This window comes from Salmo salar, chromosome 11, assembly GCF_965601325.2.
Source record: "Salmo salar chromosome 11, fSalSal1, whole genome shotgun sequence".
NCBI classification, from domain to species: domain Eukaryota; kingdom Metazoa; phylum Chordata; class Actinopteri; order Salmoniformes; family Salmonidae; genus Salmo; species Salmo salar.
The window spans coordinates 16,462,007-16,478,026 of NC_138301.1; the positions used below are offsets into that span (position 1 = coordinate 16,462,007).

Below are 16,020 nucleotides of genomic sequence, written 5' to 3' on the forward strand. Positions count from 1 at the left end.
CTTCTCCACTGGGTGTTGTATGGTTGATGGCTTAAAATCACATGGGAGCAGAAAAGCTTGTTACTTAGTTTGTGCTGCTCTAATGTACTGTAACTTACTGCCAATCTTGTCTGCTAGATCTCCAAGAATCCGAGTGTGAAACGATGGTCATTGGCTGTGTGTTTACTTATGCACTCTAGTAAAGTGGGTGACTGGCCGACGTATTATAGGACAGTTTCTCTGTGTGTTTGTCTCCCCAGCTGGGATTTGGGCTGTGTAGACCAGGGCAGGGGCTGTATGGCACGGTACAGTGAGTTTGGATTTGCTCTGATCTAAGCTGACTGCGTCTGTGACAGACTTGGAGCTGAGACTCTGGCCTACCCGAGAGAGCTCTGGCCCACTCTCTGCCTCTGCTCGCACCTTATCTGGTCGAAACTAACAGACTTAATGTCATTTTAAATTCATTAGATTTTTCCCTAATTTGTTTAGCAGGCTGGGGTGCAGAGTTTAGGCCTATGTGAAGTGGAAAAGTAGTGTGCAGACATAATATCTTGCACTTACTTTCCTTGAGTGTCTCATTCATTAGAAACACCAAGATTTTTTTTTGTTTTTACCGTGGGTTGTATTTTGGAAGAGGAGAGGCAGAGGTTTGTTATTGAAGGGAGCACAGCTCAGCTGTTTCATTCTGGAGGGAGAACCATGCCTACAGTAGGTCGTAGCTCTTACAATGTCTCCAGCTAACACTCATGTAACTCCCAGGGGTTACGTTAACTTGAGGAATTCTGTGTTTTTCTCGCAGAAAATTTAAAACATTTTAACTATATTTTGCTGCGTTTTTTCAAACGCAGATCTGTAATGCTTCTTATTGTAATTTCTGCTCGGCTTCAGTCGCACTTTGCTCCAAATCATGATGTAAAATGACTAATTTAGTGCGCTTCGGTTGTACTTCACGCTGATAAATATTTACTAGCAGCATAGCCTAGTGGTTAGAGCATTGGACTAGTAACCGAAAGGGTGCAAAATCGAATCCCCGAGCTGACAAGGTACAAATCTGTCGTTCTGCCCCTCAACAAGGCACTGTTCCTAGACGGTCATTGTAAATAAGAATTTGTTCTTAACCTCTTATGGCTAGGGGGCAGTATTTTCACGGCTGGATAAAAAACGTACCCGATTTAATCTGGTTACTAATCCTACCCAGTAACTAGAATATGCATATACTTATTATATATGGATAGAAAACACCCTAAAGTTTGTAAAACTGTTTGAATGGTGTCTGTGAGTATAACAGAACTCAAATGGCAGGTCAAAACCTGAGAGATTCCTTTACAGGAAGTGGCCTGTCTGACCATTTCTGGAACTTCTTTGCCATCTCTATCTTTTACTAAGGATCTCTGCTCTAACGTGACACTTCCTACGTCGTCCATAGGCGCTCAGAGCCCGGGAAAAACCTGAATGTCGTCATCCCAGCCCCAGGCTGAAACACATTATCGCCTTTCTCAAGTGGCCGATCAAGGGACTCTGGGCTTAGGCGCGTGACCTGACCGCCCCCGTCTTTGTGATTTTTTTTTCCTCTGTTTGCCGAAAAGGAGATTCCCGGTCGGAATATTATCGCTTTTCTACGCGAAAAATGGCATAAAAATTGATTTTAAACAGCGGTTGACATGCTTCGAAGTACGGTAATGGAATATTTAGAATTTTTTTGTCACGAATTGCGCCATGCGCACGACCCTTCTTTGCCATTTCGGATAGTGTCTGGAACGCACGAACAAAACGCCGCTATTCGGATATAACGATGGATTATTTTGGACCAAACCAACATTTGTTATTGAAGTAGCAGTCCTGGGAGTGCATTCTGACGAAGACAACAAAGGTAATGAAACTTTTGTAATAGTAAATCGGAGTTTGATCAGGGCTAAACTTGGTCGGTGTCTAAATGGCTAGCCGTGATGGCTGGGCTATCTACTGAGAATATTGCAAAATGTGCTTTCACCGAAAAGCTATTTTAAAATCAGACATATCGAGTGCATAGAGGAGTTCTGTATCTATAATTCTTAAAATAATTATGTTTTTTGTGAACGTTTATCGTGAGTAATTTAGTAAATTCACCGGATGTTTGCGGGGGGTATGCTAGTTCTGAACGTCACATGCTAATGTAAAAAGCTGGTTTTTGATATAAATATGAACTTGATTGAACAAAACATGCATGCATTGTATAACATAATGTCCTAGGGTTGTCATCTGATGAAGATCATCAAAGGTTAGTGCTGCATTTAGCTGTGGTTTTGTTTTTTGTGACATTATATGCTAGCTTGAAAAATGGGTGTCTGATTATTTCTGGCTTGGTACTCTGCTGACATAATCTAATGTTTTGCTTTCGCTGTAAAGCCTTTTTGAAATCGGACAGTGTGGTTACATAAAGGAGAGTCTTGTCTTTAAAATGCTGTGAAATAGTCATATGTTTGAAAAATTGAAGTTTTTGTATTTTTGAGAAATGTGTAATTCGCGCCACGCCTATAATTGGATATTGGAGCAGGTGTTCCGCTAGCGGAACGTCTAGATGTAAGAGGTTAACTGACTTGCCTAGTTAAAAAAAAAAGTCTTAACCTCTCTCGGGTATGTGGGATGAAATCGTCCCACCTAGTCAACAGCCAGTGGAATTGAGTGGCGCGATATTCAAAAACCTTAAAAATGCTATAACTTCAATTTCTCGAACATATGACTATTTACACCATTTTAAAGACAAGACTCTCGTTAATCTAACCACATTGTCCGATTTCAAAAAGGCTTTACAACGAAAGCAAAACATTAGATTATGTCAGGAGAGTACCCAGCCAGAAATAATCACACACCCATTTTTCAAGCTAGCATATAATGTCACAAAAACCAAAACCACAGCTAAATGCAGCACTAACCTTTGATGATCTTCATCAGATGACACTCCTAGGACATTACGTTATACAATACATGTATGTTTTGTTCAATCAAGTTCATATTTGTATCAAAAACCAGCTTTTTACATTAGCATGTGACGTTCAGAACTAGCAAACATACCGAAAACCTTCCGGTGAATTTACTAAATTACTCACCATAAACGTTCACAAAAAACATAATTATTTTAAGAATTATAGATACACAACTCCTTTATGCAATCGCGGTGTCAGATTTTAAAATAGCTTTTCGGCAAAAGCACATTTTGCAATATTCTGAGTAGATGGCTCGCCATCACGGGCTAGCTAATTTGACACCCACCAAGTTTGGCGTTCACTAAACTCAGAATTACTATAAGAAAAATTGGATTACCTTTGCTGTTCTTCGTCAGAATGCACTCCCAGGACTTTTACTTCAACCACAAATGTTGTTTTGGTTCAAAATAATCCACAGTTATGTTCAAATATCCTCTGTTTTGTCCGTGCGTTCAGGTCCCTATCCGAACGGTGACGCGCGGACGCATGTCGTGACAAAAAAATTCAAAATATTCCATTACCGTACTTCGAAGCATGTCAAACGCTGTTTAAAATCAATTTTTATGCGATTTTTCTCGTAAAATAGCGATAATATTCCGACCGGAAGATGTTGTTTTCGTTCAAAGACTGAAAGAAGAAAAGAGGCTATAGAAGGCCAAGAAATGGTCAGAGAGGGCACTTCCTGTATAGAATCTTCTCAGGTTTTGGCCTGCCATATGAGTTCTGTTATACTCACAGACACCATTCAAACAATTTTAGAAACTTTAGGGTGTTTTCTATCCAAATCAAAAAATGATATGCATATTCTAGTTTCTGGGCAGGAGTAATAACCAGATTAAATCGGGTACGTTTTTTTATCCGGACTTGAAAATACTGCCCCCTACCCAAGAGGTTTTAATAAATCCGATTCCTGCATTCGCGAACGGGCATTCGATCAGCAGTCAACGCTTTGACTGAAGTACTTTTCTCCGGTGTAGTTTTTCTCCTGATCTATCTATTGAAGCAAAATGAACACTGTTGACTTTCAATATAAAATGCAGGTGACATGGTTTCAAACGCAGATGGTCTGCATTTTGATAACTTCTAGAAATACGCGTTAATGCGACCTCCTGACTCCAGGAAACAACCCATCTTTCATTCTCCTTGTCTAATGGGAAATGATTTTCTTCTAATGGGAATCACATCCTTCTCCGATACATTTTGTTTCTTACTGCCTAGCTGGCACAGTTAACACCTAAACCCAACGGTTTGATGTCAGGAAATGTACATCATAGGATAAGAGGCCCCCCAAAGGTATGTTCTTGTTTGTAGCCAGGCCTAAAGGTTACTACAAGCTTCACTCCGTGGGCGGAATGGGATATTTGGACTAGCGGACACTTTGGAGTCGCCTTCCCTTGCTAGTAGTATTACCTAGTTGGCAGCCTAGCAAATCAAATCAAATGGTATTGGTCACATACACATGTTTAGCAGATGTTATTGCGGGTGTCCAACAGTGCAGTAATATCTAACAATTCACAACAGTACACACAAATGTAAAAGAAAGGAGTTAATAAATACACTGCTCAAAAAAATAAAGGGAACACTTAAACAACACAATGTAACTCCAAATCAATCACACTTCTGTGAAATCAAACTGTCCACTTAGGAAGCAACACTGATTGACAATAAATTTCACATGCTGTTGTGCAAATGGAATAGACAACAGGTGGAAATTATAGGCAATTAGCAAGACACCCCCAATAAAGGAGTGGTTCTACAGGTGGTGACCACACACCACTTCTCAGTTCCTATGCTTCCTGGCTGATGTTTTGGTCACTTTTGAATGCTGGCGGTGCTTTCACTCTAGTGGTAGCATGAGACGGAGTCTACAACCCACACAAGTGGCTCAGGTAGTGCAGCTCATCCAGGATGGCACATCAATGCGAGTTGTGGCAAGAAGGTTTGCTGTGTCTGTCAGCGTAGTGTCCAGAGCATGAAGGCGCTACCAGGAGACAGGCCAGTACATCAGGAGATGTTGAGGAGGCCGTAGGAGGGCAACAACCCAGCAGCAGGACCGCTACCTTCGCCTTTGTGCAAGGAAGAGCAGGAGGAGCACTGCCAGAGCCCTGCAAAATGACCTCCAGCAGGCCACAAATATGCATGTGTCTGCTCAAACGGTCAGAAACAGACTCCATGAGAGTGGTATGAGGGCCCGACGTCCACAGGTGGGGGTTGTGCTTACAGCCCAACACCGTGCAGGACGTTTGGCATTTGCCAGAGAACACCAAGATTGGCAAATCTGCCACTGGCGCCCTGTGCTCTTCACAGATGAAAGCAGGTTCACACTGAGCACATGTGACAGATGTGACAGAGTCTGGAGACGCCGTGGAGAACGTTCTGCTGCCTGCAACATCCTCCAGCATGACCGGTTTGGCGGTGGGTCAGTCATGGTGTGGGGTGGCATTTCTTTGGGGGGCCGCACAGCCCTCCATGTGCTCGCCAGAGATAGCCTGACTGCCATTAGGTACCGAGATGAGATCCTCAGAACCCTTGTGAGACCATATGCTGGTGCGGTTGGCCCTGGGTTCCTCCTAATGCAAGACAATGCTAGACCTCATGTGGCTGGAGTGTGTCAGCAGTTCCTGCAAGAGGAAGGCATTGATGCTATGGACTGGCCCGCCCGTTCCCCAGACCTGAATCCAATTGAGCACATCTGGTACATCATGTCTTGCTCCATCCACCAACATCACGTTGCACCACAGACTGTTAGCGGATGCTTTAGTCCAGGTCTGGGAGGAGATCCCTGAGGAGACCATCCGCCACCTCATCAGGAGCATGCCCAGGCGTTGTAGGGAGGTCATACAGGCACGTGGAGGCCACACACACTACTGAGCCTCATTTTTGACTTGTTATAAGGACATTACATCAAAGTTGGATCATCCTGTAGTGTGGTTTTCCACTTTAATTTTGAGTGTGACTCCAAATCCAGACCTCCATGGGTTGATAAATTGGATTTCCATTGATTTATTTTTGTGTGATTTTGTTCTCAGTGTAACCGATGTGAAATGGCTAGTTAGTTAGCGGTGGTGCGCACTAATAGCGTTTCAATCAGTGACGTCACTCGCTCTGAGACTTGAAGTAGGGTTTCCCCTTGCGTTGCAAGGGCCGCGGCTTTTGTGGCAACGATACTTCGTGGGCGTCAGTTGTTGATGTGTGCAAGGGTCCCTAGTTCAAGCCCGGGTTGGGGCGAAGAGAGGGACGGAACCTACACTGTTACATCAGCACATTCAACTATGTAAAGAAAAAAGTATTTAATAAGATTATTTCATTCATTCAGATCTAGGATGTGTTATTTTAGTGTTCCCTTTATTTTTTTGAGCAGTGTATATAAATCTACAGTAGAATACAGTACATACATATGAGATAATTAAAGCAAAATATGTAAACATCGAAGTGACTAGTGTTCCATTATTAAAGTGGCCAGTGATTTCAAGTCTAAGTATATAGGCAGCAGCCTCTAAGGTGCAGTGTTACGTAACCGGGTGGAAGCCACCTAGTGATGGCTATTTAACAGTCTGATGGCCTTGAGATAGAAGCTGTTTTTCAGTCTCTCTGACCAACTTTGATACACCTCTACTGACCTCACCTTCTGGATGATAGCGGTGTGAACAGGCAGTGGCTCGGGTGGTTGTTGTCCTTGATGATCTGTTTGGCCTTCCTGTGACATCGGGTGCTGTATGTGTCCTGGAGGGCAGGTAGTTTGCCCCCGGTGATGCGTTGTACAGACCGCACTACCCTCTGGAGAGCCCTGCGATTGCGGGCGGTGCATTTGTCAGACCAGGCTGTGATACAGCCCGACAGGATGCTCTCAATTGTGCATCTGTAAAAGTTTGTGAAGGTTTTAGGTGCCAAGCCGAATTTGTTGAACAGGTACTTTTGCGCCGCCTTCACTACACTGTCTGTGTAATCAGTTATTACAGGCTTCTAAACAAAATACGGTTGGGGGTGGATTCCTGTTGTTTGGTTTACTGTTTGAACAGTTGCTGAGATTATATTTGATAATCAATGCCAAAAGGACTACTTTTATGAATAGTCTATGTAGCCTGTAGATCAGATCAAGGAACCAAACAACACTGCCCCCACGGCTGTGGAAGAATGATACAGCGCGTTTTCAATTTTCAGGTAGTAAAAAAGGATGTAGAATGCCAGAGCATATTACAAGGAGCTGCCCCCTTTTGTGTCGAACAACGACATTGAGTGTTGCAATCTTGCATCTGCGTAGAGCTTGTAGTAATCTTTTGTGTTTTGGCTGTAAACCCAAGTTAATAGCCATGGCATCCCAAGGCTCTACATTTATCTAGCCCAGTCCTAACTGCCCGTCCCAGGTTTATATCACGAGTTAAACCAAAAAAAGACACCACCCCCTGAAAATCGCTTTGTTCTGAAAGGTTCTGACTGCTATTTAGTTTAGCACTGACGCTACCCACCGAGCTATCCATGGTGGATGTGCTCTGCTCTTAAAGTTGCCATCTTAGTGACAAAATGACAGTTTCAAAATGGGACCATTATGCCAAATTGAGATTGAGCCTCCATGCAACTTTCCCCAATCTTTTTTAACCCATTGGCTGCTGAGGCCAAGCAGATGAGATTTAAATCTGCTTTAAGCCCCTCTTCATATGTGTCTGGGACTGTTTATAAAGGCAGCCCTATTTAAGTAACACAAAGGGTGGAAAGAAGGTGTGTAATTGCTTTGTTTTTATTTGTTTCCATTTCTGTTTTCCTGGAAGGCTTCACTGTGAACGAGTGATTGGTTCCAGTGTGGGAAGGCAGTTCTCCTGTTCTCCACACATGGCCCCCAGTATCTGCATATGAATGTGGCCTTCTGCTCAGAGACTGAGTGGAGCCCCAGCCCTCTCCCTTTGGCCCCCCCCCCCCCCCCCCCCACTCACAGCACAGGGGCCCCCGCTCCCCACATGCTGTTATGCAATCGTGTGTGTGTGTGTGTGTGTGTGTGTTATGACACTGAAGAGGGAAGGCCTGGAAAGATGTGTGTCAGGGGAACACTAAACAGGAGTCTTATGGTGGGGGATGGAAGGCTGGCTGGATGCAGACGCCTGTCACAGGTGTTTAGAAATGACGCAGAGGCCTTGAAGAACAGCTAGATGCCCTGGCCTACTTTTCGGAGCCGTTAGCGTACGCACGTGTGTCCTTTTGTGTTCCCCTTTCTATGTCTTCTTTTATGGCAGTGTGAGCGTGCCTCTTGATGTAAGGAGCATACTGAGGATTTTGATGAGTCACTCAACCGCGCAACGACTAAGGGAACGATGGGAGGAAAAAATAGACAACACTACAGCCCCCCTCCCTCTCTAAAAACATCCCGTCGTTACATCCTCAGTTGGGCTGAAATGTATTAGACTACCTTTCACAGTGTTGGCCAAGTCCATTTAGGGGCAACGCTGTACTGGAACATAAGAGAGATATATGCAGAGGGCGATGGGAGAGCGTCAGGAAACCACTAGGGAGGTTGCGGGAAAATGGGAGCTTTTTGGAGGGAACATGAGTGGCTGGGTTTGCAGTCTGCACATTCTCATGCGTGTATCATCTTTCCCTTCTCCCCAGTCTCAATGCACCCCTTGTCCTGTGAGCGCCCAGGCTGTCGTGGATCCCGTGCCCCTGCTGTTCAACTGGTAAGACCAGGGGCCGCCGTCCTCGGCTCTCTTCTCCACCCAGCCCAAACAAAAACCAATTACCACCACACTAGCTAACGTATCCAATCTGTTGCCCACATGTCTATCCATCTCAGCCCAGGCCAGCCTACCTGATGTTCCCTGCCTTCCTCCCCACGTCCCCCTCTCTCTCCCTGGCCTGGCTTATCTGATAGAGCTGTATTATATCAGCAGCTCTCTCTCTCTGTCTCTCTCTCTCTCTCGATATTCAACATGTCTGCTGGCCCAGTCACATGCTGCAGGCTGCCTGACCAGACCAGCAGAGGCCTAATCTCTGTGCTATCAAGAGGTGTCTATCACGAGCAGTGGTGTATCATTACAGCCTTACCAGGCCTTGTCTCTGGCTGGGTAATTAGGACTCTGGGCCGGTGTGGTGCAACTCCTGGTACGCCAAAACCCTCAACGACACGTTTCTCATTTTTCTCTCCACTCTGTCATTCCCTCCCTCTCTTCGCTGATTGCCTTCCTGCTCGTGGAGAGAAAATGTTTGCAGCTTGTCAAATTTTTCCATGAGAGTGAGTGGGGCGTTAGCAGTGGGCCATCAACAGGAAATTCCAGGCTGAAAGAGGGAAGGAGAGAGGGAGCACGGCAGGAGAGGGAGAGCTTATAGCTTCAGGAGAGGCCTGCCTGTCTCTTAACTCTTTCTGCTGTGTAAAGCTTTCAGACATACTAGAGGGGCTGGATGTTTCATAGACACAGGTACAGAATGAGAGAGAGCTGATGTCTCCCCCCCCCTTCTGCTAACTGGGTTAGGCAGGGACTATGTCAGGCTGATAAGTGCCTGTGTTGCGGTAGAACTGCCGAATGTTAGGGGAAAGCTTTAATTGTTTAAATTGCATACATCTGGTTGGAGTTGGTGTCTGGAAGTGTCTTGCTGCTTTGATTACAGACAGAGTGGTGATGCCCTGTGAAAAAGGGAAGAACTTTCCCCCTCAGGTCTGCACCTCTGTCCAATACTGCAGTTTCCATTCAGAGGAGTGCAGAGCTGGAACACACACACACACTCACAGATTTACGCTCTCACTCAATCACACAGACACAATTACACAGGGAAATGGTGTTGTGACTGGTGTTTTCATGTCTCTTCCCTGCATTGATGTGATAAGTCAGGCTGGTGTTTTGACTCACTTTATATTTGAGGTCATGGGGGTAAAAGTTTGGTCAACACAGGCCATAGCAGGGTGTGTAAAAGTGCAAGCTACAGAATCCATGTGACTGAGGAAGTGTGTGCTTCTAGCACTGGAAAAGCTGACAACGTCATGTGGACTCAACTCATTTACATGTTTAATTACTCCCCCCCCCCCCCCCCAATTCACCACCAGTCATTCACAGCCAGCCAGCCAGCCTGCGCAGATGGCCCATCAAAACTTTACCTAAACTATATTGAAACAAATTTCACACATATTAATAGAGTTAGCCTAACGACAAGATTAAATTGACAATAGTCTGACCGTGACGATACTATGAATTGTCAAATTGTATGAAGAGATAGGCACAGCTTGAAATGTTGATGTCCAAAAGACACGTCATTGGCTGAAAGGGGTGTCCCTCAAGGCCTTTCTAGTGTTAAGTACTGTCACCTGGTTTCTGCTGGACAGGTCATTCATTTGTATTATTGACATGGAAAAGAGGAGAGAGGAATAAGTTGAGGAGATCCACAATGCACTGGTTTGAGCCAAATGGTCTGTCACCCCCCCCTTTTACCCTCCCCATCAACCCCCTCCCTGAGTCTGAGGGGTCACGGCCTTCCCACTCCCCCAATGAGGCTCCAGAACAGAGTGGCCTTTGTGACAGAGAAGCCTGTCCATACATTGAGCTGAAACCCAATAGGGGCCAAACACTGCTGCTCCCTGCCTGGGCTAAATCAGGCCAGGGCTCAATAGCCAGGGCTCTTTGTCCTGCCTGGGACCAGGAGCAGGCGCAAGCCTCAAATACAGACACTATGTGAAGGGGGAACAGCAGCCACAGCTATACAAGTGTTTTTCCACCACAGTCAACCAAGGAACAGATTGAAGGAAAGCACATTTCTTGGCCCGGAGTGCAAGAGAACAATTTCTTTGGTGTATGGTTGTCAAAGGAAAATATTGGTCTGGATTGTTGACACGAAGCCCTCATGTGTTATGTGTGTGTGTGTGTGTGTGGACAGACTGCCATGTTCAGCTGACCGACTCCGCCGGGCAAGTCTTGTGACTCAGAGGGCTCCGCTCATAGCTGGAGTGAGTGTGTCCCAAACACCCTGATATCCCGCTAAAGCCGCCCACACAGCCCTGGTTCACTGGCTTCAGTACTCTGGAGCCATTTCAGCCCAGCCAGCCACCCCCATAGGGAACCATACAGCACGCCATACAGCAGAGCTGTGCCCTGTTGGCATTGCACTGACGTAAACAGTGAACAGAAGACCGTTGCGCCTCCTTGCTGAATACAAATAGCTCCTGTGAGAAATGATGTGATATCACCGTGTCAGCCTTCCCTCTCGTTCTACCTCTGTAATACTAGGGCCAGACAGTCTCTCACTGGGTACAGATGTATGGTATTCCACATAGTACATTCTGCCAGAGTCACAATAATGGAGGAGGCCTGGGTTAAAGTGGTGAACGGGTTGGCTTTATGTTAACACTTGCATTAAAGGCATTAAAGGCCTGTATTAAAGTCAGTGAGGAACTCTGCTCGGAGCCTCTTAAAAGCACTCAGACCCAATACTGGCTGCTGGGAGCGAGGCTCACTGAAGTGATTTTATTGCAGTCATTACTTTTCCCAATTTACTGATATTTACTCCAGGAGCGTTGTGCCAGCCGGCCTCGAGGCCTGCTCTGCTCTGCAGTCATTGTGGGGGAGGGAGCACCAGGGCAAATGGTGCTTGTCTGGTTCAGTGCTGCCCCAGGGAATGATACGGCCATGCTGCTCTCCAAGATGTCCACGGATCTGTACAAGCTCAGAATGGGAGTCTGTTGCCATTGTGTCTCCACTGCCTAGCGCAGGCTAAAACTCTGTCCACAGGTGTCCTTCTCTCAGCACATATCAAAGCTGCAGGCTAAAGTTAAATCTAGACTTGGTTTCCTCTATCGTAATCGCTCGTCTTTCAATCCCAGCTGCCAAACTAACCCTGATTCAGATGACCATCCTACCCATGCTAGATTAAAGAGATATCATTTATAGATCGGCAGGTCAGGGTGCTCTCGAGCAGCTAGATGTTCTTTACCATTCGGCCATCAGATTTTCCACCAATGCTCTTTGTAGGACACATCACTGCACTCTATACTCCTCTGTAAACTGGTCATCTCTGTATACCTGTCGCAAGACCCACTGGTTGATGCTTATTTATAAAACCCTCTTTGGCCTCACTCCCCCCTGTCTGAGATATCTACTGCAGCCCTCATCCTCCACATACAACACCCGTTCTGCCAGTCACATTCTGTTAAAGGTCCCCAAAGCACACACATCCCTGGGTCGCTTGTCTTTTCAGTTCGCTGGACAGTTTTATCGAAATCTCTTAATTCAAAGACTCATTCATGGACACTCTTACTGACAGTTGTGGCTGCTTTGCGTGATGTATTGTTGTCTCTACCTTCTTGCCCTTTGCGCTGTTGACTGTGCTCAGTAATGTTTGTACCATGTTGTTGTGCTGCTACCATGTTGTTGTGCTGCTACCATGTTGTTGTGCTGCTACCATGTTGTTGTGCTGCTACCATGTTGTTGTGCTGCTACCATGTTGTTGTGCTGCTACCATGCTCTGTTGTCATGTGTTGCTGCTTTGCTATGTTGTTGTCGTAGGTCTCTATGTAGTGTTGTGTTGCCTCTCTTGTCGTGATGTGTGTTTTGTCCTATATTTCTATTGTATTTATTTTTAATCCCAGGCCCCTGTCCCCGCAGGAGGTCTTTTGCCTTTTGGTAGCCAGTCATTGTAAATAGGAATTTGTTCTTAACTAACTTGCCTACTTAAATAAAGGTTAAATAAAAATGTTTAAAAATATATATATAACTCTGTCGTGTGCAGCTGTCTCTCGCCAAGCTGCTTTCCTGAGGAGGAAGAGGTCATCTTGACTGGAAGGTAGTGGGGCTTCCTTTCCTTCCCCCACCTCCTCCCAATTCCATCTGCTGCCTTGAACAAGGCCTGTGTGTGTATGCCGCTCCAGCGCTGCTAATGGAGAGGGCTTCCCAGAATGCACTGTAGCGTGAGGCTATGTGCTCTGAATTCAGAGTGGCTGCTGCTCTCACATCGTCTAGTAGTCAGCTATGAGGAGGGGGAAGGAAGACTGTTTTTATTCCATCTCATGTTGTGAGCTTATAGCTAGTAGGCTTATTTCTCCATCTCTCGTTCTCTCTCCTCTCTCCTTTTTCTCTCTCTTTCTCTCTCCTCTCTCTCTCACCCGCCTCTCCTCTCTTGCCCTCTCTCGCTCTCCTCTCCGTCTCCTCTCTCTCCTCTCCTTGTTCTCGATTTTTCTCTCGCCTCTCTCTCGCTCTCTCTCTCACTCTGTCTCCTTTTTCTCGCTTGCTCTCTCTTGCTCTCCCTCTCCTCTCCATCTCTCTCTTGCTCTCTCTCTCTCTGCTTGTGCATCAACATTTATTATTCAAACGGGATACATCCTCTGTCTCGTAATACATTTTTCTTATTCTCTTCTCCCCTTACACGTGTGGAGTTTTACTGCCCTGTGACACACACAACATGGGCAACCAGTGACACTTCAGCCTCACCGAGGACGGAATAATATCCCTTTCATACCAAGACATTTTCCCACCAACTTTACCATACCGCCAACGCATTTTCTCAGTCTGAAAGGTATTTCCGGTATCACAGACGGAACGACGTAGTAATCATATTCCTGTCGGAGGAGTTTGCGTTCACGGGCTTGCTGTCACTCAGGTTACCATGACAATTGGGCCGACCACCCAGTGCTCCCGCACATTGGCTAACCGGGCTATCTGCATTGTGTCCCGCCCCACACCCGCCAACCCCTCTTTTACGCTGCTGCTACTCTCTGTTTATCATATATGCATAGTCACTTTAACCATATCTACATGTACATACTACCTCAATCAGCCTGACTAACCGGTGTCTGTATATAGCCTCGCTACTTTTATAGTCTCGCTACTGTATATAGCCTGTCTTTTTACTGTTGTTTTATTTCTTTACCTACCTATTGTTCACCTAATACCTTTTTTGCACTATTGGTTAGAGCCTGTAAGTAAGCATTTCACTGTAAGGTCTACACCTGTTGTATTCGGCGCACGTGACAAATAAACTTTGATTAGATGATCACAACAACAGGGTCAAAGTGTAATGCCTCTTGCTTCCTCCTGGCAAAAGCAATGGCGATATGAAAGGCGAATGGTGACAAGAATGTGGTAAACATTTGGCTGTTTCATAGGGGACCATATAAACATTGCCCAATTATTTTTTTCAAGCAATGTACCACAAGTCCTATGTGAATTGGGTATAACAGACCTGCATTAGCATCCACTGCAGGCAGCAGAGAGAAACACTCCATACTAATCCATTCACATCCCCTGTGACTAGCCATGCAGGTAGCCTAGTCATTGGAAACTGCCATATTTGTTGACCAGTGTCATTGATTCAGTGGAAGGGTTCTTGGATGGCACTAGTCCAAACCACTAATTGGCGCAGGTCTACTTTGTCTAATGAGAGTATTGATTGTTCCATTGTGTGGTTCAGGGCTGGCCGGCTGTGGACACAGTGTATCTGTATGATGGAGGGGACTGCCCTGGATATGTGGGGCTCAGTGGTGGCCGATGGGGATTTCATTTAGTAGCAATGAGAATACATGTATGGGAGGAAAACATTGCAGAGAGGATAGAAAGGGGAAACCAGGGAGTGACTGAACGACAGAGCTGGAGGTGGAATGTATTCAGAAGGAAAGAGCATATTTAGTGGAGCCAGCCTGCTCCAGGTCATCTGTGGCTGTAATTGCTGGTGTGCTTGGTGGAGAACATGTTCCGAAGTTATACAGAGATCCCCAGGGGGGCGTGGGCGCTGGGAAATAACTTCTGAGCTCGTTAGAATGTGACGTTCACCTTGGCCAAGCGCTCAGTGTTTTCCAGCTCATTGGTTCCCTTCGTCCAGCCATACACACACACACACACACACACACACGGTGGATCCCTGGCTGTACCCTTTTTAGCCAGCCACCTCCCAGTGGGCAGTTGGGGGTGCATAGCAGCACCTCAGGCCCCGCCCCAGCTCTCAGACTGCCGTGCTGTGCTGTTAGAGGCCTTTCATCTTGCTCATTGATATATAATTCATCTGGGATCTGAGGGAGCGGCTCCTCTCATGCCTCTGCTATTGCTGAACCAGGACAAATTAGAATTCTGTTTGGTCCCCGGAATGCTCCCAATCAACTTCCCATAGAGCAAGAGAGGACGTGTGTGTGTGTCTGTCAGGCCAGGATTCCTGTGAATCTGCTCCCCAGCCAGAGAGGCTCCATGTGGAATGAGGTGGTATAATGGCAGTTTTTTCTCTGCTGTTCTGCCTGCCTGGTGCGCTGAGGGTTTTTCCACTGTGAGGGATCGGGTTTCCACTCCTCATGGTTGTTTATGCTGTTGTCTCAGGCAGCCCTGCCAACTGTCCCGTGTCAGCCTGCCTGTGGTCTGGGCTCTGGGGCCCCGGCCTGTCTTGGCGCCCCAGCCTACTCTTAGGAGCCCCAGAAACACACACGCATACACACACACACACACACACACACACACACACACACACACACTCTCCCAGTTAGATCTAGGCTACTGACCCACGAGGATCTAACCTAGTAGTGGCAGACATTTACAACACTAGTAAGGCTGAGAGGCCTGAGAAACCTCTCCAGCCATGTTCTCTCTGGTAAACCTGCCAGCACCACACTTCCCATCCCATCAGTAATCTACTGAGTGTCTTTCACACATGACTGCGTAGTCACGTTACGTCGGGGAAAGGTTTTGACAGCTTCTTCATCCTAGCACGACAAGATGGGTGCAGGCAGCGCTTGATGGCGTATTGTTTTGATGATGTTTTCATATTCACGTTAGTAAAGGTCACATCCCATCTCCCTGTGTTCCTCCCCCGTGCTTTGTTCATTACCCAGCTCCGCTCCACGGTTATTTTTACCTCCTCCCATAATCCTTAATTAATGGAGCCCTAGTCACAGCGCCTCACATTTATCTCTCTTACGAACACACACACACACACACACACACACACACACACACACACACACACACACACACACTAATTCACACACACTGATTATACACACATACACACTGAGTGGTACGCAGTGACGTTCCTGCTGAGTGTTATCTGTGAAACCATGTTAGCTATGTCTTCTTTCTCTCTCTCCTTTCATTTGATGTATCTGTAGCACAGTAAATGGGGAAACACCTGA

At 46.1% G+C, this 16,020-nt stretch overlaps 1 protein-coding gene across 3 annotated transcripts in view; it reads left to right on the forward strand.

Moving 5' to 3' along the window:
• LOC106562161 (ankyrin repeat domain-containing protein 11) overlaps window positions 1-16,020 on the forward strand; it is a 152,445-nt gene that overhangs the window by 80,205 nt on the left and 56,220 nt on the right. For 2 of the 3 annotated variants that reach the window (XM_014126845.3, XM_014126847.3), the window contains exon 3: window positions 8,541-8,608. The exons of the other annotated variant lie outside the window; for it this stretch is intronic. The gene's annotated coding sequence lies outside the window, so the exon portion shown is untranslated. The remainder of the gene's footprint in view (window positions 1-8,540; window positions 8,609-16,020) is intronic. 3 annotated transcript variants of the gene reach the window in all.